The 14,644-nt window shown below is 37.9% G+C and overlaps 1 protein-coding gene across 2 annotated transcripts in view; it reads right to left on the reverse strand.

The window, feature by feature from the left end:
• Positions 1 to 14,644, reverse strand: part of LOC126069055 (transmembrane protein 182-like) — a 413,220-nt gene that overhangs the window by 80,496 nt on the left and 318,080 nt on the right. For both annotated transcript variants that reach the window (XR_007515820.1, XM_049871970.1), the window contains one exon: positions 2,954 to 3,039. The gene's annotated coding sequence lies outside the window, so the exon portion shown is untranslated. The remainder of the gene's footprint in view (positions 1 to 2,953; positions 3,040 to 14,644) is intronic.

A 14,644-nucleotide genomic window follows, 5' to 3' on the forward strand; every position in this document is an offset into this window, starting at 1 on the left:
TACAGTGGCCAACCAACAAAGAAATTGAGGATGAAATTTGCCAATTTTTCCGTTTGCTAACAGCTGTGTAATATGAGAGTAGAATGTAAGTGTGGGAATTGTTAACCAACATGAGATAGAGGATTAGCTGTGGACCAGCATTTCTCTCTCCTTTCTTCAATTATCCTCACTCAACAAGAGTACATTATATGATGAGTAGCAAAAGTTAATACATAAAACATCATGTCTTTATTCTGTTCTCTGCTTTCTCCACATACATGTAACTCTACCTTCTCATCCCATGTAATTCCATATTAGGAAACAAAACTAAATGCATTAAATAAAATCTAAGTATTCAAAATTTTGATTCATTATTTTTATTAATTGCTTATTTCCAGCAAGTTCTATTTATTCCAAAAGCTCAATATATATGCAGTCCAGAATAATAATTACCAACATTATCAATAGGTTCTTTTTACCCTTCTGTTATTAAAACAGTTGCTAGCTTAAAAAATATTTTTATGCCTTGCTTACAAATGTAATGGAAAAATATTCTATGCATCTAAATGCTAGGAAGTGCATGTCTATGAAATCCACAAACACAAACCCATTTTTTCTCTTATTGGAAAGCACTTCTGCTTTTAATGAATTAGAGATGCCTTTATTCAAGCAAATAAGTTATTACAGGGACAAGCCCTTGCCTCAGTTATCCTCACTCAACAAGAGTATACTGTACGCTGGTGACAAGCAAAACTAATATGTACATCATGTCCAGGCCTATCTTCTGAAGCACCGTTGAGTCCGTTTGAACCATCAAACTTTTGGCTGTAGATGTGATCTTTGCTTCTTACAAACATGCAGTGAATGTAAAATGTAGCCTGAAGTAAAAAAATCATCAAGAAACAGTGGACAGAACATTGCATTGAGATGCAGGAAAATGTTAGGTTCTCATGTTTTTCAGCCACTAGTTCTGTGAGCTTGGGTAAATCACTTTCTCTTTTTGGACATCAATTTCCTCATCTGCAAAATTCATTCAGTAAATGTTAACTGAGAGCCAGCTATGTACAAGCCAATGTATTCGCTGCTGTATATACATGTTTTGTAAGCTATGCCATCAGCTTGCTGTTGTTGTTGTTAGCTGCCGTTGAGTCGATTCTGCCTCATGGAGACCCTAAGTGTGCAGAACTGCTTCATAGGGTTTTCAAGGCTGTGACCTTTCAAAAGCAGATCATTAGGCATGTCTTCTGAGGCACCTCTGGGAGTCTTTGAATCGCCAACTTTTTGGCTGGTATTTGAGCACTTTAACTGTTTGCACCACCCAGGAACTGCCATTAGCTTAGGCTTACGAAAACAGCACAAGGTGGAGAGTGAAACGACTACCCTTATAACAACTTGGACTAGATGATTTCTAAGATTTTCAGCTCTAACATTCTAGGATTATATTTGTTGTCTGCAAGTGCCGTTCATAGATATCTAGCACTGTTCTCTAGGGAGAACCGGCAGTTTCTATCTAGGGCTTGCAATTAATGATAAATGCAGATGGAGTAGGTGGCAGCCTAAGTACTATGATATTACACTTGCCAGGGAAGTATTCCCTTTAAAAATATCTCTCTGGCCAAGATTACTGCAGCCTGAATCTACCATTAGAGATTTATTTCTTCAATCTCTTTAAAAGGCAAATACCCTTGGGAGTAGTAGCACTTTAAGCCTAATCCATCACCTAGGGATGGATAAGTATATCACCATTTTAGCTGGCAGCAGGTTTTTAATAACACTGAGTGGAGTAGTGAAGAGCATGGAATAGTTGAGAAATGCAGAAATGGAATCCTCTCAGAAAGGAAAAATGGCAAACCAAACAACAAACAACGGCATGAAAGAAAACTTTAATCAGCCTCTGAGTTTTCTCAGCACCAAGACTTCAGCATTTCTACACTTCTCATACAGGACAATCTGGAGCAGTTTGATTTGGGGAGCTCTGAGGTATTGACTGTTTCTTCAGAGGAGCAACAGCTTTCCTTCTTTACTGGAGAACCCCCTCAAATGGCTAAATATATATATAAATACATTTTTTTCCATATGAAGACATTCTAAGACAATAAGGATGGTTTAATAAAAGATGATGAATATTGTTTTGTAACATGATTATATTTGAATTTACTAACATTGAAGCTTGAGAAAAAAAATTTAGTTCATATGTAAATTTATCATAAAATACCCTTTTCTACTGGATTAAAGGTATAACCAAACAAGGCAACTATCAGCTGTCCTGAAAGAGAAATGTTTTCCTCATGAGAGCCCAAGTCTAAACAAACATGTTTCAAATTTACTTAATAATTGGATAGAAATATTTGTTTTTATTTTCCTCCTCAAATCTCTACATTAGCTTTGTTTTTCCTATGCATTTATATATATATATATATGTATATACTTTTTTATGTATATACTCAATGGCACTGGGTCTGGGTGATACATATATATGCATATATACATACATAAAAATAGGCCTGTATATATATATGTATATATAACCAACAACTAAGTTTTAAATAACAAAATAATTAAAACAAGATCACAACAATAAGAGCATTATGCAAACTAATATACAGATTATTAGGCTTTAGTGTAAGAATAACATTTCCGAAACATAAAGCTTCAATAATTTGCATCCAAAGTGCTTGCCTCACTTCCCACCTCATATACCTGTCTTTTCTATGAGGTTCATTCTGTATTTCATATCTCACCTTCAACTTCATATACAAGTCTTTTCTATGAGTTTCATTCTGTATTTCATATTTCAAATCCACAAATAAGCCCTGGAAAATATTTTCTATGTTTAAAAAATTTTTTCTAAAATGAAAACCCAAAGGTTCATCTTACACTGCTAGTATGTCAATTTGTTAAAACATAGGTTTCCTTTACGGGCAATTATTTTAAACATCATACCATTTTAAAAGTACGTTAGCTATATTTTTACCTCTTCTTCAATGTCCAAAGTTCCATTGTTAGAGTCAAAACTTTCACATATCTCTGTGGCAAGTAACCAATATTCTGTTCCAAAGGCTGCAAGAAACAAGATAATGCCAATAGTACCGACAATTCCTGCTATGAGAGCAGCAATTCCAACCTTCATGATAAAACTGGTAGATTTGTTGCCCAAAATTATGTGCAAAAGAAGCACTGAAATGCCAGTTGCTAAAGCACAGTCTGTGGGTCTTGACAGAATGCACTATTTTAAGACTAGGATTAACATCTCTTTGTGACTGGCCTAGGTTTCACTGGGCTGTGAGAGAAGAGCTATTAGAAGCAGATGATCTGGTTCATTGGGCTACCCACAAAAACGGTCCAAAGTGTCCTACAGAAAAATAAGCCCCCATTCCTCTGTCCCCACCACACACACACACACACACACACACACACACACACACACACTATACTCATCAATTTCACAAAGTAACTATAGAAAGTGGAGTGAGGAAAAAATATGAGAGTAGCTTCTATCTTCCATGTAAGTTGAGTTAGCAACATCTATAATGGAAGTATGTGGCTACCCAAAGTGAAGATCACCAATAATTGTAATTATTATTCAATCACTTGCAATAATCATATTATTAAGAAGAGTGTGGAAAACCCTACACAGAACATAATATTAAGGACAGCATTTAGAAACTAGACTTGAAGACTCAGGAGAGAGGCTATGAGCACTCCTTCTGGAAACTGATATAAAAATTAAAAAATTCACAATTAAAAAAGACATGTTGCCATTTTTTCTTTCATTGATACCATGTTTTACCTACAGATTGGTGCAAGAATTGGGCTGGACAGGTATCAAGGAATATATGTAAAGCATAATTATGATTTATTTAATCAGATTTAAGTGCATTTAGAGAACAGAGCATCTTTATATAAAGTTCGTGGGATCAGAAGTGCCTGTTTGTTCATGATGGTGGGGAAGTGAGTGGCAGTATATTGTGTTGAATGAATAATGTTTACACTTAGCCTGGGTTTGAATCTCAGTTATTCTATTTTATGACTTTGAGAAAGTGTCTAAACTTCAATTTCTTCACTATTATAAGGATGGTAATAATGGTAACTAATTTATAAGTTTCTCTTTAAGATAGAATGCACATAAAGCATACAATTTCGGACATATTGTAAGTCAAAAAGTACATTTTTTGAGCACCTACTTTGTAAGCAGTCCTATGTGAGGCTTCTCAATATAAAAGAAAGCATAGACTGTAATACCTACCCTTACGTAACCTATTATTGATGAGAAAAGTAAAATGTTCACATGTAAGTCAAATGAAAATAATACAGCATATACACTCAAGTGTTAACAATCATTAATTGAGAGAAGAGATAGATATTTGAATACTCTCTATGTGCTAAGTACTATGTAATGTTTTATGCAGCACAGAATATTGTATAAGACCTGGTCCTTAATATTAGGGAAACCAGTCTTAGCAGGACTTATTTCTCTCCCTCTCTCAAACTCTCTCTCTCTCACACAGACACGCACACACTTTAAAATGTGATACAGAGCTTTAGGTGAAGGGAAGGACAACACTCAATACATGGAAGGTCAGCTCAATTGGACTGGACCAAAAGCAAAGAAGTTTCTGGGATAAAATGAATGCTTCAAAGGTCAGCGGACCAAGGGCGGGGGTTTGGGGACCATGGTTTAAGGGGACTTCTAAGTCAATTGGCAAAATAATTCTATTATGAAAACATTCTGCATCTCACTTTGAAATATGGCGTCTGGGGTCTTAAATGCTAACAAGCGGCCATCTAAGATGCATCAATTGGTCTCAACCCACCTGGATCAAAGGAGAATGAAGAACACCAAGGTCACACGATAACTCAGAGCCCAAGAGACAGAAAGGGCCACATGAACCAGAGACCTACATCATCCTGAGACCAGAAGAACTAGTTGGTGCCCGGCCACAATCGATGACTGCCCTGACAGGGAGCACAACAGAGAACCCCTGAGGGAGCAGGAGATCGGTGGGATGCAGACCCCAAATTCTCATAAAAAGACCAGACTTAATGGTCTGACTGAGACTAGAGGAATCCCGGCGGCCATGGTCCCCAAACCTTCTGTTGGCACAGAACAAGAACCATCCCTGAAGACAATTCATCAGACATGAAAGGGACTGGACAGTGGGTGGGAGAGAGATGCTGATGAAGAATGAGCTAATAATATCAGGTGGACACTTGAGACTGTGTTGGCATCTCCTGTCTGGAGGGGGGATGGGAGGATAGAGAGAGTGGGAAGCTGGCAAAATTGTCACGAAAGGAGAGACTGGAAGGGCTGACTCATTAGGGGGAGAGCAAGTGGGAGTACGGAGTAAGATGTATGTAAACTTATATGTGACAGACTGACTTGAATTGTAAACGTTCACTTGAAGCTCAATAAAAGTTAATTAAAAAAATGTGATGCAGAGTTCACAGAGTGTTATAAGGGCTCAGAGAAGCAAAGGTCATAAAGAATTTGGACAGGTGGCAGGGCTGAGAAGTGGCAGATGGAGGGACTTGAGAGGCTGTCTCAGGAAGATAGACTTTGTCCAATTGTTCTGGACGGCTTTCGAGCCAGCTTGTAACCAGCATATTGTATAAAGAAAAGAACGTAAACCCTTCCCAAAACCTTCAGGCCAGCCAGCTAAAGGCATAGCTCTTTAACTGAGTGAAAGACAGCTGGGAAAGCCATATAAAAAGAAAGTCCAAATATCCTCCACTTGGCAAAGTTCCCAAGGCCAAGAGAAAAAATTGGGGTGAATTGAAACTTTTCTGCTTATTTTTCAGGGAAGTTACCATTCTCAGCATTAAAGGAGAGACTCCTATGAATATTTTCCTTGAATGAAGAGTATAATCATCTTTATTCCCAAGGCTTTCAACAAGGTTTAAGTTTAAGTGCTCTCTGGGTAAAACTGATGTACTTAGAAAATTCAGGAGTTCATAAATCAACTGTGGACTAGAATCTTGTGTAGGTGAGCTTGTGCTGCCACATTAACGTTGCCCATTAGCTTTTATAAAAAGAAGCTGTATCAATGACAAACAACTGGTAACTAAAATAAGAAAATGAAGAGTAAGTAACTGACAGTATGTGAAGAATTATACAGTGAGATCTGATATCTCTCTAGTTTTAGAAGCCAAGGACAGTGCTTAAAGCAATAACAGTTATTGTGATCACTAAATATTTAGAGAGATGAGCACCCAGCTGAACTATGGATTTCACATTTTGAATCCTAATTAAATTATTGCAAGGGGGATATTTTCTTCTTATTAAAATTAATTTTAAAACACAGCAGCTCTCTCAATTTCTATGTTTTCAAAATTGGTAATATAACATGAGGATCCCTCATGTGGAAGAAGATAGTATCATTATTTAAAGAAATATGGGGCAAGATCTTGTCTAATTAGATACCAACATGTTGCAAGTGAATGATTTCAAGATTAAATGCAATTTTGTTATGCATCAGCTACATATAAAATGTGTGGTTACGAAGCAACCATATTATAAACCAACATTTTAATGATTTCACCTCAAACAGTATCTCTGACATATTCTTTTTTTTCTATTAACAATTCACAAACAACTTTAAAGATAAAATCTGTTGTTAGAATCATTATTGAGCAAAACAACAACAAAAAAAACCAAACCCATTGCTGTCGAGTCTATACCTACTCTAAGCAACCCTCTAGGACAGAGTAGAACTGCCCCACAGGGTTTCCAAGGCTGTAAATCTTTTTTTTTCTAATTTTATTGTGCTTAAAGTGAAAGTTTACAAATCAAGTCGGTTTCTCACACAAAAACTTATATACACCTTGCTACTTACTCCCAATTGCTCTCCCCCTAATGAGGCAGCCCGCTCCCTCCTTCCACTCTGTCTTTTCCGGTCCATTTTGTCAGCTTCTAAACCCTCTGCCCTCTAATCTCCCCTCCAGGGAGGAGATGCCAACATAGTCTCAAGTGTCCACCTGATCCAAGAAGCTCATTCCTTACCAGCATCCCTCTCCAACCCATTGTCCAGTCCAAACCCTGTCTGAAGACTTGGCTTTGGGAATGGTTCCTGCCCAGGGAAAACAGAAGGTCTGGGAGCCATGACCACCATGGTCCTTCTACTCTCAGTCAGACCATTAAGTGTGGTCTTTTTATAAGCACTTGGGGTCTGCATCCCATTGTTCTCCTGCTCCCTCAGGGGTTCTCTGTTGTGTTCCCTGTCAGGGCAGTCATCCGTTGCAGCCGGGCACCATAGAGCTCTTCTGGGCTGAGGCTGATGTAGTCTCTGGTTTACGTGGCCCTTTCTGTCTCTTTGGCTCATAATTACCTTGTGACCTTGTTCTTCTTCGTTCTCCTGTGATCCAGGTGGGTTGAGACCAATTGATGCATCTCAGATAGCCACTTGCTAGCATTTAAGACCCCAGACGCCTCTTTCCAAGGTGGGATGCAGAATGTTTTCTTAATAGATTTTATTACGCCAATTGACTTAGATGTCCCCTGAAACCATGGTCCCCAAACCCTCGCCCCTACTACGCTGGCCTTCGAAACATTCACTTTATTCCAGAAACGTCTTTGCTTTTGGTTTAGTCCAAGTTGTACTGATGCCACCTGTATTGTGTGTTATCTTTCCCATCATTTAAAGTAGTTCTTATCTAAGATCTAATTAGTAGATACCCCTCTCCCACCCTCCCTCCCTCCCTCCCACCCTCTCGCCCAATCAAAGAATATTTTCTTCTCTGTTTAAACTATTTCTTCAGTTCCTATAATAGTGGTCTTATACAATATTTGTCCTTTTGCAACTGACTAATTTCACTCAGCACAATGCCTTCCAGATTCCTCCATGTCATGAAATGTTTCACATACCCATCACTGTTCTTTATCAATGCATAGTATTCCATTGTGTGAATATACCATAATTTATTTATCCATTCATCCATTGATGGGCACCTTGGTAGCTTCCATGTTTTTGCTATTGTAAACAGGGCTGCAATGAACATGGGTGTGCATATTATCTGTTTGTGTAAAGGCTCTTATTTCTCTAGGATATATTCCAAGGAGTGGGATTGCTGGATCATATGGTAGTTCTAGTTCCAACTTTTTAAGGAAGCGCCAAATCGATTTCCAAAGTGGTTGTACCATTTTACATTCCCACCAGCAGTGTATAAGCGTTCCATTCTCTCCACAGCCTCTCCAACATTCATCGTTTTGTGTTTTTTGGACTGATGCAAGCCTTCTTGGAGTGAGATGAAATCTCATTGTACTTTTGATTTGCATTTGTATAATGGCTACTTATCGTGAGTGTTTCCTCGTATATCTGTTAGCTACCTGAATATCTTCTTTAGTGAAGTGTCTATTCATATCTTTTGCCCATTATTTAATTGGGTTATTTGTCTTTTTGTAGTTGAGTTTTTGCAGTATCATGTAGATTTTAGAGATCAGGTGCTGATCGGAAAAGTCATACCTAAAAACTTTTTTCCAGTCTGTACGTAGTCTTTTTACACTTTTGGTGAAGCCTTTGGATGAGCATAGGTGTTTGATTTTTAGGAGCTCCCGGTTATCTAGTTTTCCTTCTGCATTGTTAGTAATGTTTTGTATACTCTTTGTGCCATGTATTAGGGCTCCTAACATTGTCCCTATTTTTTCTTCCATGATCGTTATCGTTTTAGATTTTATATTTAGGTCTTTGATCCATTTTGAGTTAGTTTTTGTGCAAGGAGTGACGTATGGACCTTGTTTCATTTTTTTTGCAGATGGATATCCAGTTATGCCAGCACCTTTTGTTATAAAGACTGTCTTTTCCCCCATTTAACTGTTTTTGGGGGCTTTGTCAAATATCAACTGCTCATATGTGGATGCATTTATGTCTGGATTCTCAACTGTGTTCCACTGGTCTATGTGTCTGTTATTGTACCAGTACCAGGCTGTTTTGACTACTGTGGCAGTATAATAGGTTCTAAAATCAGGTAAAGTAAGGCCTCCCACTTTGTTCTTCATTTTCAGTAATGCTTGGCTTATCCGGGGCCTCTTTCCCTTCCATATGAAGTTGGTGATTCGTTTCTCCATCTCATTAAAGAATGTCATTGTAATTTGGATTGGAACTGCATTAAATGTATAGCTCGCTTTTGGCAGAATAGACATGTTTATAATGTTAAGTCTTCCTATCCATGAGCAAGGTATGTTTTTGCACTTATGTAGGTCTCTCTCGGTTTCTTGCAGAAGTGTTTTGTGGTTTTTTTTGTATAAGTCTTTTACATCTCTGGTAAGATTTATTCCTATGTATTTTATCCTCTTGGGGGCTACTGTAAATGGTATTGATTTGGTGATTTCCTCTTTGATGTTCTTTTTGTTGGTGTAGAGGAATCCAATTGATTTTTTGTATGTTTATCTTGTATCCCGATACTCTGTTGAATTCTTCTATTAGTTTCAGTAGTTTTCTTGAGGATTCCTTAGGGTTTTCTGTGTATAAGATCATGTCGTCTGCAAATAGAGATAATTTTACTTCTTCCTTTCCAATCTAGGAAACCTTGGTGGTATAGTGGTTAAGTGCTACGGCTGGTAACCAAAGGGTCAGCAGTTTGAATCCTCCAGGCGCTCCTTGGAAACTCTATGGGGCAGCTCTACTCTGTCCTATAGGGTCGCTATGAGTCGGAATCGACTTGACAGCACTGGTCTGGGGGCCTTTCCAATCTGGATGCCCTTTTTATTCTTTATCTAGCCTAATTGCTCTGGCTAGGACCTCCAGCACACTGTTGAATAAGAGTGGTGATAAAGGGCGTCCTTGTCTGGTTCCCGATCTCAATGGGAATGCTTTCAGACTCTCTCCATTTTAGGATGATGTTGGCTATTGGCTTTGTATAAATGGCCTTTATTATGTTGCGGAATTTTCCTTCTACGCCTATTTTGCTGAGAGTTTTTATCATGTATGGGTGTTGAACTTTGTCATATGCTTTTTCTGCATCAAATGATAAAATCATGTGGTTCTTATCTTTTGTTTTATTTATATGATGGATTACATTAATTGTTTTTCTAATGTTGGACCATCCCTGCATACCTGGTATTAATCCCACTTGGTCATGGTGAATTATTGTTTTGATATGTTGTCGAATTCTTTGGCTAGAATTTTGTTAAGGATTTTTGCATCTATGTTCATGAGAGATATAGGTCTGTAATTTTCTTTTCTTGTGGTATCTTTACCTGGTTTTGGTATCAGGGATATGCTGGCTTCATAGAATGAGTTTGGTAGTATTCCATCCTTTTCTGTGCTCTGAAATACCGTTAGTAGTAGTGATGTTAACTCTTCTCTGAAAGTTTGGTAGAACTCAGCAGTGAAGCCATCAGGGCCAGGGCTTTTTTTTACTGGGAGTTTTTTGATTACCTTTTCAATCTCTTCTTTTGTTATGGGTCTATTTAGTTGTTCTACCTCTGTGTTAGTTTAGGTAGGTAGTGTGTTTCTAGGAATTCATCCATTTCTTCTAGGTTTTCAAATTTGTTACAGTTTTTCTTAGTAATTTGATATGATTATTTTAATTTCATTTGGCCTGTTGTAATATCAACCATCTTATTTCTTATTTGGGTTATTTGCTTCCTCTCCTGTTTTTCTTTTGTCAGTTAGGCCAAAGGTTTATCAATTTTGTTGATTTTTCTCAAAGAACAAGCTTTTGGTCTCAGTAATTCCTTAAATTGTTTTCCTGTTTCATTTAGTTCTCCTCTAATTTTTATTCTTTTTTTTTTTCTTCTGGTGCCTGAGGGTTTCTTTTGTTGCTCTCTTTCTGTTTGTTCATGTTGTAGGGATAATTCTTTGATTTTGGCCCTTTCTTCTTTTTGGATGTGTGCATTTATTGTTATAAGTTGACCTCTGAGTACTCCTTTCGCTGTGTCCCAAAGGCTCTGATAGTAAGTGTTTTCATTCTCTTTGGATTCCATCCTTAATGTTGTCTATAATCCAGTCTTTTTTGAGCAGGGTGTTGTTCAGTTTCCAAGTGTTTGATTTCTTTTCCCCCCTTTTTCTGTTATTGATTTCCACTTTTATAGCCTTATGGTGAGAGAAGATGCTTTGTAATATTTCAATGTTTTGGATTCTGCTAATGCTTGCTTTATGATCTGTTACGTGGTCTACTCTAGAGAATGTTCATTGTGCACTAGAAAAGAAAGTATACTTGGTTGATATTGGGTGGAGTGTTCTGTATATGTCTATGAGGTCAAGTTGGTTGATTGTGGCATTTAGATCTTCCATGTCTTTATTGAGCTTCTTTCTGGGTGTCCTGTCCTTCACCGAAAGTGGTGTGTTGAAGTCTCCTACTATTATTGTGGAGCTGCCTATCTCACTTTACAATGCTGATAGAGTTTGTTTTATGTATCTTGCAGCCCTGTCATTGGCTGTATAAACATTTAGTATGGTTATATCTTCTTGGTGTTTTGTCCCTTTAATCATTATATAGTGTCCTTCCTTATCCTTTATGATGGATTTAACTTTAAAGTCTCTTTTGTCAGAAAATAATATTGCCACTCCTGCTCTTTTTTGATTGTTGTTTGCTTGATATATTTTTTTTCCATTCTTTGAGTTTTAGTTTGAGCCTCTAAGTCTAAGGTGTGTCTCCTGTAGCTAGCATATAGACGGATCATGTTTTTTTAATGCATTCTGCCACTTCCTGTCTCTTTATTGGTGCATTTAGTCCGTTTGCATTCAGCGTAATTTTGGATAGGTATGAATTTAGTGCTGTCATTTTCATGTCTTTTTTTGGGTGTTCTTGACAGTTTCTTTTTCCCACTAATTTTTTGTGCTTAGTAGATAATATATTGTCCTTTCCTCATTTTCATTGTTGTTGATTTTGTTTCTGCTGAGTCTCTAATTTTTTCTTGTATTTTATTTTGATGAGTAGGATAGTTTGTCTACTTTATGGTTACCTTATTATTTACCCCTATTTTTCTAATTTTAAACCTAACTTTTATTTCTTTGTATCGCCGTATCTTCCTCTTCATATGGAAGATCTATGATTACATTTCTTAGTCCCTCTTTGTTGTTTTAATGTTGTCTTCTTTTATATAATAACATTGCTGTTACCATGTTTTGAGCTTTTTTTAATTCTTGCTTTGTTTTTTTCGATTTCCCTGTCTTGGTTGAGTTCCGATTACTCCGCCCAGTGTTCTAGTCTTGGGTTGATACCTGATATTATTGATATTCTAACCAAAGAACTCCCTTTAGTATTTCTTGTAGTTTTGGTTTGGTTTTTATGAACTCTCTAAACTTCTGTTTATCTGGAAATATCATAATTTCACCTTCATATTTAAGAGACAGGTTTGCTGGATATATGATTCTTGGCTGGCAATTTTTTTCCTTCATTTTTTTGAATAAGTCATTCCATCGCCTTCTTCCCTGCATAGATTCTGCCGAGTAGTCCGAGTTTGTTCTTAATGGCTCTCCTTTGTAGGTGACTTTTTGTTTACCCCTAGCTGGTCTTAAAATTCTCTCCGTACTTTGGTTTTGGCAAGTTTGATTGTAATGCATCTTGGTGACTTTCTTTTAACAACTACCTTATGTGAAGTTTGATGCGTATCTTGGTTAGGTAGCTTCTCATCTTTCGAGATATCAGGCAAATTTTCTGCCAGCAAATATTCAACATTTCTCCCTGTATTTCCTGTTATTCCTCCCTGTTCTGGTACTCTACTTACTTGCAGGTTATTTCTCTTGATAGAATCCCACATGATTCTTAAGGTTTCTTCAGTTTTTTAAATACTTTTTTCTGATATTTCTTCAAATATATTAGTGCCAAGTGATTTATCTTCGAGTTCAGAAATTCTGGCTTCTACTTGCTCAATTCTGCTCCTCTGACTTTCTATTGAGTTGTCTAATTCTGTAATTTTATTGTTAATCTTCTGAATTTCTGATTGCTGTTTGTCTATGGATTTTTCCAGCTTATTAAACTTTTCATTATGTTCCTGAATAATCTTTCTAATTTCTTCAATTGCTTTATCTGTGTGTTCCTTGGCTTGTTCTGCATATTGCCTCATTTCCTTCCTGATGTCTTGAAGAGTTCTGTATATTAAAGTTTTATGTTTTGCCTCTGGTAATTCCAAGAATACACTTTCATCTAGAAGATCCCTGGATTCTTTGTTTTGAGAGCTTGTTGAGGTGATCATGGCCTCTTTCTTTATGTAACTTGATATTGAGTGTTGTCTCTGAGCCATCTCTAAGTTATTGTATTAGTTTATGCTTGCTTAGTGTGTCGTAGCTTCTTGCTTTGTTTTATTTTGTTATGCCCAAATGGGTTGCTTGAGTGAACTAGCTTCATTATTTTTGCCTTTGGACCTCTGACATCCTGTCACCAGATGGCTAGAGCTGTTATCAGATATATCAGTCTAGGAGTCCATTCAGTTTTCTTATATGAATTCTGCTCAGGTTTCCAGGTAGCCGATCATCAAGTGTGTGGTACAGGCTCCATCCTGTAGCCTTAGAGGGGCCAGGGTGATTGGTCTATATACCAGTATCTGATTGCAGCAAGAAATCATGCTCTGAACAAGGCAGGGGGCTGAGAACCAACTCCCGAGTGTCTCTGAGGAAAGCACATCCCTGTTCCCTAGAGTGTGCAGATGGGTGGGTTCTGAAGATGGACCATAGGCACCCAATTTTTTTGGTTGTAAGGACTGGGAAGTACCAGTTATCCTTAGACCCATGTCGTTGGCAGCTAGGTGACCTGAGTGGACCTTTCAGTCCTTAGGGCCCTGACATGGGTAGGTGACAACCCTGTTTAACAGGCAAAGTAATGTCAAACGTCAAACACCCACCTCTCCACCCCACAGCTGAAATGGTTGGAGTCTGCCAACAAGGCCTATTCTCCTGAAATAGGCCCACACAGGTCCATGCAGAGGGGAAAGGTGCTCAAAGTCCATGGGCCAATTATTCCTGGACAGGAGCTGCTTCTGTCCTGAGCTCCCCCAGTTAGTGGAGCTGGCAAATTATCTTTTCCTCCAATTGCAAATTTTTTCCTTTTCCAAGGCCTAGAGGATGGCTGTAGGCACTCAACAGTGCCTGTCTCAGGTCCAGGGAATTCAGCTGCTGAAGCTAGCTTGTGGGTGGGGGGGTGCACGTTAAAATATACGCAACTACTTAGCTTTTGCCGAGAGCACCATTCCCTGGTTCCGGAAGTGTGAGTAGGCTATGTGGCTGGTTGCTTCTTCATGAGGAAACTTCGGCAGAATGCTAGTACCAGCCCGCTGCCACTGCTCCTGGGAATGGTGCCTGAGGGCTTCCCGTGATTCAGGTCTGGTAACTTCTCTGCTTCTGAACTGTCTCTTCCTCCCCCGTCCCTCTGTTTGTTTTATAAGCTCCCCTTTGATGATCAGGGCCCCTGGCTTGTCATAAATATACTCATTTCACTTGTTTTTTGGGGGTCTTTGTTGTAAAGAGGGCTCCCCAGAAGCATCTGTCTATTCCGCCGTCTTGGCTCCACCTCTCTGATGTATTCTTGATAAATATTTCTAAGTTTGTTGGCATTTTGAGCTCATTGGAAGGCATATATATAAATTAAAATATTATTGTTTTTTATTGAAATTATTCCATAAGAAAGAAATAATAAGGCTCCCAAAGTATAATGCTGGCTTCATGTGAATTATACATAGTTACCAAAATTCAATTGACCTTTTTCCTTTAGTACAACATTCATGTCAATT

Source organism: Elephas maximus, chromosome X (genome assembly GCF_024166365.1).
Source record: "Elephas maximus indicus isolate mEleMax1 chromosome X, mEleMax1 primary haplotype, whole genome shotgun sequence".
In the NCBI taxonomy this organism is placed as follows: domain Eukaryota; kingdom Metazoa; phylum Chordata; class Mammalia; order Proboscidea; family Elephantidae; genus Elephas; species Elephas maximus.